Below are 12,226 nucleotides of genomic sequence, written 5' to 3'. Positions count from 1 at the left end.
GGTACTGAGTCCATAGAAGGGACACCCACACTGGGATCGCGAATATAAGCCAAATAGGCTAGACACCCTTTCTCTACCATACGTCGAGCTTTCATATAAGAAATAACCCTGCTGGCAGAATGACCAGGAGTTCCTTTCCACTCTAACCGAGGTAACCCCGGCATGGCTAAGGTTATTTCTTGGCATGACAATCCAATATAGATGCACACACAGAAGCACTTAGAGAATCACAAGGCACAACCAAATATGAAGAAAAATAGGAGGACACATAGGAATAAGTAGATCCTGGATCAAATAGAACTGAAGCATCTCTATGGCAAACTGGAATAATACCTATGATCACAACATCAGATGACTCGGCCTCAGGCCTAGCTGGAAAAGAATAAAATCGGGGCTGGGACCCACCACTCTGAACTGCATCCCTGGGACGGCCTCTAACTAGCTGGCCTCCACCTCTAACGGCCTGACCTCCACCTCTAGCTTCCTAACCCCTACCTCCAGCTGGTTGAGCAGGCGGTGAAGCAACCGGTGCCGGTATGATGGCACGAGAATCTTGCCGAGATCTGTTACTCGCCAATCTAGGGTAGTACCTCCTAATGTGATAAATGTTCCCACACTCATAACACCCATCTTGATGTCATGGCTGCTGAAGCTGAAGCTGACCCAGATGGGCCGGATAATCATTGTAGTAACTCTGGAGTGGTGGTGCACTGATAGGAGCTGAATGTGCACTAATCGCTGGCTGTCCATAGTAAGGCATAATAGGACCGTGACTCCATGAAGCACCGGGAGATACATGAAGTGCTGAATGAAACGGTCTGGGAGGATGACCCCTACCAAAATTACCTCTGCCTCCAGATGAGGCACCACTGAAACTACCGAACTGATGAGGCCTCTTATCGGACCTCTGCCCTCTCTCCTGTGTAAGAACCATCTCGATCCTCCTTGCAACATTAGCAGCTGCCTGAAAAGCAATCTCATTTCCGGTCTCCTTGGCCATCTAAAGTCTGATAGGGTGAGTGAGTCCCTCAATAAACCTTCTCACTCTCTCTCCCTACGTAGGTAGTAAAAGGAGAGCATGACGGGCCAAATCCACAAAACGGGACTCATACTGAGTAACAGTCATAGTGCCCTACTGTAGACGCTCAAATTGCTTTCGGAATTCCTCTCTCAGTGTGATAGGAAGGAACTTCTCCCAGGTAAGTGCAGGCGATTCGACTGGTCGGGTCAATGTATAATCTCTCCACCACCTCTTGGCGGAACCCGTCATCTGAAATATAGCAAAATTAACCCCATTGGTCTCAACTATACCTATGTTCCACAACACCTCGTGGCAGCGTTCAAGATAATCCTGTGGGTCCTCAGAAGGTGTATCACTGAAGTGAACTGGAAAGAGCTTAGTGAACTTATCCAGTCTCAATAAGGCCTCAAAATACATGGCGGGCCTATCACCGGTCTGTGCCGCAACAACTGGCTGAACTACCCCAACTGGCGGGGCTGCTGGAGCTTGATTCTGGGGAGCCATCTGCTCCAGAGCGGGAGTAGTGGGAGTTTGTGCTCCTTCCCCAGCCTGTGAGATGGCTGGTGCCACAGGAAATGTACCATTCTGGGCCACGCCCTCCATAAGACTTACCAAACAGACTAGAATGTCCTGAAGTACTGGAGTGGCTATGAATCCTTCCGGGACCTAAACTGGTCTAACTAGTATATTCTGAACTGGAACCTCCTCCTGAAGGTCCACCTGAAGTTCTTCAACAGGTGCGGCTACATGAGCTCTGGACTGAGCTCTACCTCGGCCTCTGCCTCGGCCTCTAATACGACCTCGGCCTCAACCTCTACCCCTGGCCATAGTTGCCACCGGGGGTTGTGGGCCATTTCTTCCATAAATTCACATATTCATGATATAAACGAGTATGGAATCATAAAATATAATCAATATAGGATAAGGAACACTTACCCCAATGTTTCCCAAGAAAATCGCCCAAAACTTCGCCTTAACCGAGCTCAAAACGACCAAAATGTAAAAATAATATCGAACTCTTCGATATATACACTGTCCAGGCATATCCGTACCTGCGATGCCTGGGCTCGCATCTGCGAAATGGGCTGCCAGGTGAGGTCTCGCACCTGCGGAAGAAAAAATGCACACCTGCGCTGACCTCCACTATTGCGATTACTTTGTCCGCTTCTGCAGACGCGCGGGTGCGTGTAGGTTTCTGCACCTGCGGACTTTTGCCCAACCACGCCCGGGCGCATCTGTAATGGAAGGCTCGCTTCTGCGAGCTCGCACCTACGGTCAAAAATCCGCAGGTGTGATTACAACAGAAGGCAAAATTTTAGATTTTGCTTAAGTCCAGTTCTTGATCCGATTTCAATCCGTATCACTCTCGGGGTACTCGGGACCCCGTACGAATATATCAACAAGTTCAATAATATAATACGGACTTACTCGGGGTCTCGTATCACGTCAAACAACACTGGAATTGTAATTCACACCCCGATTCAAACTTTGAGTTTTAAACTTTTCAATTTATAAATTTTGTGCCAAAACATATTAAATTAATCCGGAATGACTTCAAATTTGGCACACAAGTCATAAATGACATAATGGAGCTGTTCAAATTTTTTGGAAATCTTTAGCCTTTAAATTGCTAGTTCCGTTAAATGGTCATAACTTGAGCTAGGGACCTCCAAATTAAATTCCGGGCATACGCCCCCAAGTCCCAAATCACGATACGGAGCTACCGGAACTGTCAAAATACTGATTCGGGTCCGTTTGCTAAAAATGTTGACCAAAGTCAACTCACTTGTGTTTTAAAGCTCTATTTCACATATTTATCCATTTTTCACATGAAAACTTTCCGTAAAATTTTCGGACTGCGCACGCAAGTCGAGGAATAAAAATGGTGCTTTTTGAGGTTTTAGAACACAGAATTACTTATTAAATTTAAAGATGATATTTTGGGTCATCACACCTTAGATCTATAAAACTCTGTTTATGTACGTTTCAAACAGATAATGTATTTATTTCATTTTTGCTTTGTAAACTCTGTTCTTAGAAGCTCATGATTTGTACTACCAGTTCTTGGGGAATGTATTAGATTCATATATTTCTTTACTTAATTACTTTATTAATTGTTATTGAAATTGGTTAGTGGTTAATTGGCTTACCTAGCAGGTTGGGTTATGTGCCATCACGACTAATCAGATTTTGGGTTGTGACATATTCATACGGGAAATTATGATCAAAGAGTTCTTTATCAACTGTCATCTACTTCAGAGATCCCTACGGAAATGTTTTTCAAATACAAAAATTCAGTATCTTCCCCCGAATTAGTGAATTAGACATGATTCTTTTGTCTAGAATAAAAAGTGGTGGGTCAATTTTCAGAAATTTCATCGTAAATATAAAATACTTATATAAATAAAAATGCGGGAGAGATAAAAAAGATGCAGGGCCGTTTGTCTGCTTGGCTAGTCAAGCATGGGCTATTTCATAGATCTTTGGGCTTTGATTACCAAGGAATAGAGACTTTACAAATAAAGCCCAAGGATTGGCATTCCATTGCTGTCATTTTTTATGTATATGGGTACAAATATCTCCGCTCTCAATGTGCCTATAATGTAGCGCCTGGGGGCTGTTAGATAGTGTTTATCATCTTACTAGAATAGAGGATGGTGTGGATCAAGCAGAACATGTATGCATAAAAGTATTTGCCTCTAGGAGGAATCCTAGAATTTTGTCTGTTTTCTGGGTTTGGAAAAGAGTGGATTTTCAAGAAATAAAATCATATGATATGTGGGGAATCTCTTATGATAATCATCCATGCTTGAAATGTATCTTAATGCCTGAAAGTTGGATACGATGTCCCTTACGTAAGGATTATATTGCCCCCATTTTTTATGAAATACAAGATGGTCATTGAATGATAAGAAAGCTATTTCTACTTAGACAATTTTAGATATTCAAGGATTGCACGTTCTGTTCTAGATTAAGCAGGTCTAATTTAGGGAATTATCGATAGGCTAATAAAAAAAGACAATTAGGGATTCATTGGAATTCTCACATTTATTTGGAAGATACATATTTCGGATGGGTCACACCAATAGGATGAACCAAATGAGTTCTGCATCATGAACTTTGTATTGCGCACATTACTTAGACGGGTTCTAGAAAGGCATATAGGAAGGAATGGAGAAATCCGGAATGAAAAAATCGAATATGAAAGAAAAGACAAAGAAATGAGAGAATATCAGATTCTATTTCTTTGGATCTAAGTTGAATCTTGTCTATTTCAACCCCTCTAGATTCGGATTCGACTTTTGAGCCTTTCAACAATTAACCAATTTAACCTTTCAAATATGTATTACGTATTCAAATTCGGTTGAACGAGAGGAGGAAAAAAAGAGGAGATAGAATCCAATTCTTTTAGATACTTTATCTAAGAAACTCTACCCATCTAGAACATAGATGGAGTATATCTCGCCAAACTGGATAAAGCTATTATTCAAATCTAGACTCTAAAAAAATATGTATGTTGATTCATATCAATTAATTAGAAATTAATTCGAGGGAAGAGAGACCCATACAAATTAATCATGTGCCAGGAACCAGATTTGAACAGGTGACACGAGGATTTGCAGTCCTCTGCTCTCCCAACTGAGCTATCCCGGCTATTCCCAATGTAGTATCCTCATTTTATTCGAGAACTGGGGTCTATGTCAATTAAAAGGACAAAAGTGGATTAACGTTTTTATCAAAGCCGAGGAATTTCTTCGATTTTCAAAAAAATAACTTTGTAAGTTTCAGTATGAGTAATGATATTGATAAGGAATCATTCAACTAGGGATTCTTTGCTCAAAGATGTTCATTTCTATGTGTATCATATATATCACAAGACTTGTGATAAAAGAAAGCCATTTATGCTCAAATCCATTTCTAAAAGAATAGAGTGAATGAGAAAGATAAGGAATTTGGAACCGCTAAGGAAAGGGGGTCGGATAAATAGTTGGGGAGTGAAATAGTCTTTTTGGGGATAGAGGGACTTGAACCCTCACGATTCTTAAAGTCGGCAGATTTTCCTCTTACTATAAATTTAATTGTTACCGGTATTGACATGTAGAACGGGACTCTATCTTTATTCTCGTCTGATTAATCAGTTCTTCAAAAGATCTATCAGACTATGGAGTGAATGATTTGATCAATGAATATTCGATTATTTCTTTAATGTAGAATCGATTTACACTAATTCTTCTTTTTTTTATAGAAAAAATATAGATTCGGGTCATCATTAATCATTTGATATAGTATTCAATACGTATGCATATACGTTTATCCTTCAATTCATTCTTTTTCTTTTTGAAGTTTTGATGTAAAGATTCCTCTACCAACGCATTTAACTCCATTTGTTAGAATAGCTTCCATTGAGTCTCTGCACCTATCCTTTTTTTTTCTGAACCTTTGTTTGTTTTCGGAAAACAGGATTTTCCATTTTTGTTAATTCCAGGGTTTCTCTAAATTTGAAAGTGATCACTTAGTAAGTTTCCATACCAAGGCTCAATCCAATTAAGTCTATAGCGTCTACCGATTTCGCCATATCCCCCTTTCTTTTTGAGATTAGGATCTCGTTGTGATGTCATTCCTTTTTCTTTTTCTTTCATTTATATTTGAACCATTGAATTCATTAGATACTGATTCCTATCTCGAAAACGTGTTTTCTCCTCTTTGATTTCCTTAACTATCTTCTATAGGAGACCTTTTTTTGTCCAATCAAAAATGATTTTATCATTTCGGAATCCACAATTCAATATATATGGATATATACCCTATCTATATATCTCTTTTTCTGCCATTTTGCCATTCAATTTGGAATACTTGAATGGTCGATTTTTTTTTTTATCTTCACTTTCGCCTGAAAGCGGAGGAATGTCTCATTAGTTATAACTAACCATTCCATTAAACAATTATAATTTGAAATAAATATAAATATAAACGGTTTAATGCATTGGAAAATAGACTCATAGATCTTTAATTTGATGGGTGGAACACCCCATAACTCTAAGTATATTGGGAGAAAATCGCAGTTACATTTGACCCAAAGTTTCAGTAAAACTTATGAATGTAACTTGTGATGACTTTCATCGACTTTTGTTCCACAACTCTCTTGACTTCAAAACATAACACACGGATGTCATACGACTAATATAAATCATAACATAATCTCCTTATCATGTTAAGCACCCTAGTCTCACCCCAAAGGTATATGTTATAACATTCCCAACTTGTCGACTTTCGACGAAACATTATTTTCTTCAATTGCTTTAGCTTCTGAACCGTCCAACCCTCTTTGTACTTGTTGTTCATGATCTTCAATATTTGTAACCTCAGAGGTAACATGATTAAATTAATTTATATACTTTTAAATATTATCTCATTTTTGGTCCTACATTAGTTTGCTTACGATGCATTTTTATGTACGAAAATATAGGGTGTAACATCATTCCCCCCTTGGAAACATTCGTCCTCGAATGTTTACTCTTAGAGACTTTGGAAACTTTTGCCAGAGTATCCTTCGTACACTAGGTTAAAACCAACCTGTACGTAGCTAGAAAACATACTATGCATGCCACACATGGCGAATGTTTATAAATAGCAACACTTTGCCTCACCAACCGTAAATCATAAATACTAAAAGTGAAAAATAAAAGCTTACCTGCTGACCTGCTAGCCTGAATAGAGCTATGTTGTAGCGTCCCATCTCGAACCATATCTTCATTTTGAAATAGGTGGGGGTATTTAGACTTCATTTCTTCCTCCGATTCCCACATCATCTCTTCTACATTCTTGCTCCTCCATAAAACCTTTACGGAAGCTACCTCCTTATTTCGTAGATTGCGGATTTGTCGGTCTAGGATGGCAACTGGAATTTCCTCGTATGACAAGTCCTCTGTAATCTGTACATCATCCGTGGGCACCACTCGGGTAGGATCGCCAATGCACTTCCGTAGCATAGATACGTGAAAAACCGGATGGACAGACTCCAATTCTGAGGGCAACTCTAACTCATAAGCTACTTGGCCCACTCTCCGAATGATCCTATAAGGCCCAATATACCGTGGGCTAAGCTTGCCTTTCTTGCCAAACCTCATCACGCCCTTCATAGGTGATACCTTTAAGAATACCCAGTCATTAATCCTGAACTCTAAGTCTCGTCGCCGCACGTCAGAATATGACTTCTGACGACTCTGAGCTGTCAACAGTCGCTCCCGGATAAGCTTTACTTTCTCTATGGCCTGTTGAACCAGGTCTGGCCCATATAACCCAGATTCCCCAACATCAAACCACCCTATAGGAGATCTGCACTTACGCCCATACAAAGCCTCGTACGGAGCCATCTGAATACTGGAGTGGTAACTGTTATTATATGCAAACTCGACAAGAGGTAGATGTTCATCCCAACTTCTTTTAAAATCCAACACACATACTCATAACATATCCTCGAGCGTCTGAATTGTGCGCTCGGCTTGTCCATCAGTCTGTGGATGAAAAGCTGTGCTGAGATTCACCTGAGTCCCTAGACCTCTCTGAAATGACCTCCAAAAATATGCTGTAAACTGAGCCCCACGGTCAGATATAATAGAAACTGGTACTCCGTGTAGCCGCACTATCTCCTTAATATATAACTTTGCATAATCTTCTGCTGTATATGTAGATCTGACCGGTAGGAAGTGAGCTGATTTCGTGAGCCTATCGACTATCACCCATATGGAATCGAACTTACGATTAGAACGAGGTAAACCCGTGATAAAGTCCATGTTTATCGCCTCCCATTTCCATGTCGGGATCTCTATAGTCTGCATTAGCCCTCCAGGCTTCTGGTGCTCTATCTTCACTTGCTGGCAACTAGTACATTGGGCAACAAACTCAGCAATGTTCTTCTTCATATCATTCCACCAGTACACATCCTTAATGTCATGATACATCTTCGTCGACCCAGGATGGATGGAATACCATGAATAATGTGCCTCTGACATAATCCTGTCTCGTAGCCCTGCTACATCTGGAACACACAAACGACCCCTATATCTGAGAACCCCATCTCCCTTTAGCTCTAACAGTGGCTTCTTCTGCTGCGGAACTCGCTCTCTCAGCTCGACCAACTCTGGGTCCTCGTACTACCTTTCCTTGACTTCCGCTATGAGGGATGATTTTGTAGTGTTTTGGAGTACAACTCCACCATCCTCAGAATCTACTAACCGAACCCCCAATGAAGACAATTGATGAATCTCTCTAGCTAATTGTCTTTTCTTGGGCTCTACATGTGCTAAGCTACCCATAGATCGGCGACTTAAGGCATCTGCTACAACATTAGCTTTCCCTGGATGGTAGAGAATGTTAACATCGTAATCTTTCAATAACTCAAGCCATCGCCTCTGTCGCAAATTCAACTCTTTCTGCTTGAAGATATATTGTAGGCTTTTATGATCAGTAAATACATCAACATGAACACCATATAAATAATGCTGCCATATCTTAAGTGCATGGACAACCGCAGCTAACTCGAGGTCGTGGGTCGGATAATTCCTCTCATGCTTCCTCAACTGCCTTGAAGCATACGCAATTACCTTCCCATGTTGCATCAGGACACATCCTAACCCGACACCTGATGCATCACAATACACGGCATAACCCTCTAGACCCTCTGGAAGTGTTAGAACTGGAGCTGAGGTCAACCTGTTCTTAAGCTCTTGGAAACTCCGCTCGCAAGCCTCTGTCCATTGAAACTTAGTTTCTTTCTGTGTCAACTTCGTCAATGGTGCCGAAAGGGAAGAAAAACCCTCTACGAACCTCCGATAGTATCCTGCTAAGCCTAGAAAGCTACGAACCTCTGTCGGAGTGGTAGGTCTAGGCCAAGATTTCACGGCCTCAATCTTCTGAGTGTCCACCTTTATCCCTTCATCTGATACAATATGCCCCAAGAATGCTACAGACTTCAACCAGAACTCACATTTAGAAAACTTAGCATACAACTTATGATCACTGAGGGTTTGGAGTACCGCTCGCAGGTGGTATGCATGCTCATCCTCTAAACGGGAATAAACCAAAATATCATCAATAAATACTATCACGAACAGATCTAAAAATGGTCGGAATAGGCTATTCATCAAGTCCATAAATACAGCGGGTGCATTAGTCAACCCGAAGGACATGACAAGGAACTCGAAGTGGCCATATCGGGTCCTGAAGGCTGTCTTCGGAATATCTTTTTCCCGAACTCTGACTTGGTGGTACCCCGACCTCAAATCTATCTTTGAAAAGCATCTAGCCCCCTGCAACTGATCAAACAAGTCATCGATCCTTGGAAGTGGATACTTATTCTTAATAGTTACCTTGTTCAGCTGCCTATAATCGATACACATCCTCAGCGAGCCGTCTTTCTTCCGCACAAATAGTACTGGTGCACCCCAAGGTGAGGTACTGGGCCTGATGTAACCTTTCTCCAACAAATCTTTTAACTGCTCCTTCAACTCCTTCAATTCGCCAGGTGCCATTCTATACGGAGGGACGGATATTGGTTGAGTTCCTGGAAGCAAATCGATGCTAAAATCAATCTCTCGCTCTGGAGGAATACCTGGAAGCTCATCTGGAAACACATCTGCATACTCTTTGACTACGGGAATAGACTGAAGTGTAGGTATCTCAGCATCTGCATCTCTAACTCGCACAATATGATAAATGCACCCTTTTGCGATCATTTTCCTCGCCTTCAGATAGGAAATAAACCTACCTCTGGGTGTTGGTGTATTACCTACCCATTCAAGGACTGGCTCACCCGAAAAATGAAATCTGGCTGCCTTTGCTCGGCAATCAACTGTGGCATAGCAAGCTGCCAACCAGTCCATGCCCATGATAGCATCAAAATCCATCATCTCTAGCTCAACTAGGTCAGCTGAGGTCTGACGACTACAAATTGTCACCGTACAACCTCGGTAAACCCGTCTAGCAATAATCGATTCTCCGACCGGTGTAGATACCGCAAAAGGATCACTTAGTATTTCAGGCACTATACCAAACTTCCTCGCGACAAATGGGGTAATATACGATAAAGTAGATCCTGGGTCTATCAAAGCATAAGCATCGTGAGAGCAAATGGTTAATATACCTGTCACAACGTCTGGTGAAGACTCATGGTCCTGTCGACCCGCTAAAGCATAGATACGGTTCTGATTACCACTAGAACTGGAACCTCTACCTCTGCCCCGACCTCTACCAGCCGAAGACTGAGACTCGCGCCCTGAAGGATGCACGGACATAGATGATCCTGTTGCTGAACTCGCTGGTTGTGCCATTCCCCCCGAATCTCTATTTGGGCAATCCCGCATCATATGCCCTGGACGCCCACATGTATAACAAGCATCAGAACCTGCTCGGCATTGGCCCAAGTGTCCTCTACCACAGATGTCACACCGTGGAGGAAATGACCATATCTGTGCAGATCCTCACTGTCGCTGCAAACCCGACGCCCATGAGCTCTCACCTGGTCCTGACTGAGTATAGTGGTCATACCTGTAACCTTGTAACTGAGGTGGCGGAGGCCTAGGTGGCCGTCCGAAGTACTGGGTCCTATAACTACCCTGATATTTCTCCTGAGACCTGGGAAATCTCATCCTCTTACGTTGCCCTTGCTCAGCCCTCTCTGTACCCTGCTGCCGACGCCTACCCCTTTCTATATTCTGGGCGAATGCCTGAATCCGGGAGATATCCATACTATCCTGCAATGCAGCGGTGGCACATGCCTCGGTTAACTCTGGGGCTAACCCTGCTATAAACCTGTGAATCCTGTCCCGCATAGTAGCAACTATGGATGGTGCATATCTGGCCAATGAGTCAAAATGGAGACTATACTCTCGAACACTCATATTACCCTGCTTGAGGGCTAGAAACTGATCGACTCGAGCCTGTCGGATCTCCCGTGGTAAGTACTGGTCAAGGAAGGCATCTGAAAAATTCTCCCAAATAGCTGGAGGTGCATCACGTCCCCTGGACCTCTCCCATCCCTCATACCAAAGGATGGCTATATCTCGGAGTCGAAAAGCTGCTAGCTCAACTGCCTCTTTCTCCGTGGCATGCATAACACGAAAGATCCTGTGAAGCTGATCTATGAAATCCTGCGGGTCCTCCCTCTGATCTGTCCCCGTGAACTCTGGGGGACTCAAAGCAATAAACTCTCGGACCCTTGAACTCCCAGACCCCTCAGAAGTTCCTGCACTAGCTGATGCCCTAGCCTGTTGCTGGGTAGCTACCAACTGTGTCAACAAATGCACCGCACTCCTTAAGTCCTGATCTGATGGAAGTGGAGGGGGAACTGGATGTGCGGTTTCCCTAGGAATCTCCGTAGTTGGTGGAGGAGCCGGTAATGGCTGAGTAGGGGTCTCACCTTGAGCCTCAGACTGGGCCCCATCTACTGGGGGTACCCTGCTGGTCCCCTCACCTACTGCTGTATCTCTCCTCTGGCTAGCCGTAGTCTTCCTAGTCACCGTCATCTGTGCATGCAAACACCAACACATAAGTTTAATTCAAATTTCCTATAACTCAGTTCTGTAGCACGATTTAGATTTCAAAGAAGGGTAACCAACTCCTAAATGCCCTGTAGTGCCCTGCTTATATAATGTGGTGCACAACACATCTATAAACAAGACTCTACTAGACACGGCTTGTAGACTCCCTAGGATAGAACTGCTCTGATACCAAGTTTGTCACGCCCCGAACCTAGGAGCGAGACAAGCACCCGGTGCCTCACCTAACCTGGCGTACCAAATTGCGACTAAGGGACTCTGAACACATAATGTCATACTTTGGCCATGGGGCCACCTTGCAAGACAATTTGCGAAGCAAAATATAAAACTGAATGGAAACTAGCGCTAACTAAACATCAATATAAAGCTAGGCTGAAAAGGCCGTCATAGCTACTACAGCTGACAAACCACCAAATTATACATACCAGGCCTACAAACCCAACATACTGCACTAACCAACAGGATATGTCTACAAGCCTCTACTGATAGATGTACTATGATCGGAACAGGGCCCCGACCTACCCATAACATATATACAGATATACATAAGATGTACACAACACTCTAGACCTGGCAACTCCGAAAGGCGTGGAGCTTACCGATCAGGCTGAACTCGGGAAACACCTACTGAGGAGATCTACTCGTCTGT

At 42.8% G+C, this 12,226-nt stretch overlaps 1 non-coding gene across 1 annotated transcript; it reads right to left on the bottom strand.

Annotated features, from left to right (window-relative positions):
* Nucleotides 1-4,602: 4,602 nt before the first annotated feature.
* Nucleotides 4,603-4,675, bottom strand: TRNAC-GCA (transfer RNA cysteine (anticodon GCA)). The gene has a single exon. It is a non-coding gene; the product is annotated as a tRNA-Cys (tRNA).
* Between the last annotated feature and the right edge of the window lie 7,551 nt (nucleotides 4,676-12,226).

This window comes from Nicotiana tomentosiformis, chromosome 6, assembly GCF_000390325.3.
Source record: "Nicotiana tomentosiformis chromosome 6, ASM39032v3, whole genome shotgun sequence".
NCBI classification, from domain to species: Eukaryota; Viridiplantae; Streptophyta; class Magnoliopsida; order Solanales; family Solanaceae; genus Nicotiana; species Nicotiana tomentosiformis.
This window is presented reverse-complemented; position numbering and strand designations above follow the sequence as displayed.